The sequence below is a fragment of the Rhea americana genome, unplaced genomic scaffold (assembly GCF_003343005.1).
Source record: "Rhea americana isolate MKP2758 unplaced genomic scaffold, rheAme1 scaffold_466, whole genome shotgun sequence".
Classification (NCBI taxonomy): domain Eukaryota; kingdom Metazoa; phylum Chordata; class Aves; order Rheiformes; family Rheidae; genus Rhea; species Rhea americana.
In genome coordinates this window covers 176,965-180,307 of record NW_028186608.1, presented here as the reverse complement: position 1 = coordinate 180,307, position 3,343 = coordinate 176,965, and positions in this window count along the sequence as shown.

The following is a 3,343-nucleotide window of genomic DNA, read 5'->3' as shown; positions in this document are numbered from 1 at the left end:
GGAGCCGCCCGCGGGCAGGGCGCGGCGGCAGCGCGGCTGAGCCGGCTCGCAGCGCGGAGCCGAAGCGCGCGGCTGCGGCCTTGCGGGATTTTGCAAGCGTCAGTTTCAAACTCGAAAATGAGTATCGGGAGATAGGGTAAGAGAGCGACCATGGGGGTTCACACCGCAGAGCCAGCCTGCCCCTATCTCACCTCCACCCTCGCTTTGGGTGAATGCTAGCAAAGAGCAAGAACAGGAGAAGCATCTACAGTACTTCCTCCGAGTACACTCACAGCTTGCATTTTCAGCACCAGACTTCCTGAGCCTCTTGTTTTTTAGTGACTCCCCAACAGATCTCTCTTCCAAGTCCTTAACCACTTCCCCCCTTCAGCCCACCTGCGATATTCTCTAGCGAAGACTCTCACAGATCTACTACAGCTCCAGAGGGAGCCACTGCCTTCCATTTATTTTGATCCTGGCACCTAGCTCCATCTGATGCCTCTTGTACTGAGAAAGGAAGTCAACGCTTCAGCCTGCAGCCCCTCCCCAGGGCACTCAGCCTTTTCTAGATTTCTTCCTCAGCATCCTAACTCACCTCTGTTCCACACTGAAGAGTCCTACCCAACTCAGTCATTCCAGGCACAGGATCCAGATCTCTGATGATCCTTTTCATCCTTTGCTGTCCCTTTTTAAAGTATGTCTAAATTTTTTCAGAGATGAGGGAAGTGGAACTGCACATAGTGTTCAGGGTGCGTTCAAACCACAGATTCAGACAGTAGCACACCAACTTTCCCTGTCCTCAATCCCCATCTAGTAATTCCTCATCCATATTTGATTTGTCTAACAGCTGCTAGCTGCTGAGCTGGAACCATCTAGCAGCATGCCCATGATCTTCCAAATAAGCAGCAGAAGTCAGGTTAGAGCACATCACTTACAGGTGAAGCTAGCTACGCGTATCTGAGGTTTCATTAACTGAAGAAAAACTCTTCTGAATAGTGAAATGCCTGCAAGACAGGAGCCTCTGGCAACTATTTCTTCACATAGCCCTAAAAGGAGTACCTAAACCCAAGTTCCTTTGGCCAGGTTTATTTTGGGGTCAGTCACACAGTCCTGCCTACCTGAAATCCATGTCCTCTGAGTTAAGTTTTTAAAAGGGAATACTTCAAAGTCTGTTTTTAAAATAATTCAGCAGGTAAAATAACTGACTAGTAAATTATATCCAGTGCAAACACCCTTTGCCCCCACAATTCCCTTTTTGGAATCAGGATTTTAATGGATATGTGTGTGATCTCGCTGAGGATTCAAGAAGTGGCTTGCAAATCATCAAAAAAGATTCAAAGATTCTAGATTTTCATAAAAGCCGGGTCTGTCCCTTTGCACAGTATCACAGTGAAGTATAATGAAATTACATTGCAATGTTATTTCTCAAAGAACATGACACAATGCCAACATGACACAGAGGTCACAGACTTTACACGCGTATCTTAGTCCTTTTCCCACTTTGGTGAATTATGTCAGAGGATGGTGCTACGTATTTTCTGCAGGCCCTGCTCAGTGACGTTTCTAGCTCTGTTTCGTGGCTGTTGCAGCTTGTCCAACACAGTAAATTACTTACTAACTCCACATATTGAATCTTCTTGCTTAAATTTTATTTACTCCTTCTAATCTCTTCACAAGAACATTCTTGTTGCCATACCTTCAACAAATCTGACAGAAAAAGACTTAGACTTCATCTCGCTAGAAAGGATTTTCCCTTTTTCCTTTTGTCTCCCTCCCTTATATTTGAACACAAACACTTTTTTCCTGACCTCATCTCCTGTATTTTCAGACATGATCTTGTACTTGCAGCAGAAACAAGTTACTGAAGTAACTGCATGTACGAACACATTAATCCTGGTTTATCTCGGTCCAAGCTGACAAGAGCAATGCCAGAACGTGGGCTTCCTGGCAGAGAGGACTGCCCCCGAGGAGAGATGGGGCGGTACAGTCAACAACACGCTGCGTATGAATCAGCAGTGCTGCACTACTGCAGCACTGGCAAACGCTACAGCTCACTGGGCTGTAGTGACAGAAGTATCACGTTAAGCAAGAGACATAATTTGTCTGCTGCGCTTGGCATTGCTCAGGACTCATTTGGAGTAGCGCAAGCAGTTAYGAATAACTTGGCAGGAGTTCAGAGATCAAAAATTGTAAGGAGGTAAGAGGAATACAGTTATGAGTCAACATTTAAAAAGGAGGACATGCCCGATCTGGATTGCTCAGATGCTTTGCTTATTTATTCTTCCCACTTCGATATGGTAGCGGTCACAACAGCAACATCGATTAAGGGAGTTAAGCACAAAAATAAGCTAAAAAAGAACAGACGGGGACTGATTAATCTAATTAGACTGCTGCTCACTGGGTTCTATTCAGGTAATGTTCTCAGAAAATGTAGACCTGGGTCCCACAGCTGGATTTGCTGGCAAGAAAACCAGCATTTAGTCTGAGCACTAGCACAGAACTCCCCACCGTAGTAGAGATACAACCAGTAACTTGAACGGCAAATGTATTTTCCAGTTTTCACATTGAGGTGAATGCTTTACTGCAGAACCAATTGTGTTTTAGGAGAGAAAAGACCTCAGAAAACTCTGGGCCAATATATGCAGACAAATTTACAATTCAAGCTAATTGTAACAAGATTCCTGGGCTTTAAGACCAATTCCACAAAAAAGCAGGCTGAAATGCAAATGCCAACTGCTGACAAAGCAGGAGTCTAACTCCCCAAATTTCAATACTGACATAGAATATGAAGGTATTTTTCAAGATAGTTTGGGTTACTTTTTTTGAAGATGAGTAGCTGAACCCATAAGTTTTGTATTGGCATATTCATACTATCCTCCTGTATTTCTCCAAAATGCAGGGATTAGAAGTTATAGAGAATGAAAGCAAGCTTAGTATTTCATGCTATTGTATCACTTGAGGAATGACGCTTTAGAAAAATCACCAAACTTGGGAACACTGACAACAGACAACGAGAGCTGCTAATTCCGTGCAGTTTCTGCTGTGGACTAACTTTGGCTGCATGGCTGAAAAATCTCTCTACAGATAACTCTTCCCTCTAGTTTTAAAATGTCAACCATTTTTGTCTTACCTATGAGAAATATGGGTGACACTAAAGCAGGTTTTACAGATACACATTTTTAAGTTCAAAGAAAAGTTGTCTGCAACTCTACTCACCAGAAGGCAGGTCAGTTCTGATCTAGTTGCAGATCTACCGTAAGCTTTAGACTGCAGCTTGACAAGACTGTAAACTGGTAATATTACTAGCCTTTTCCTCTCCTTCTGCCTTTAAGAGCAAACCTCTTAACTTTTATCCTTCTATCTC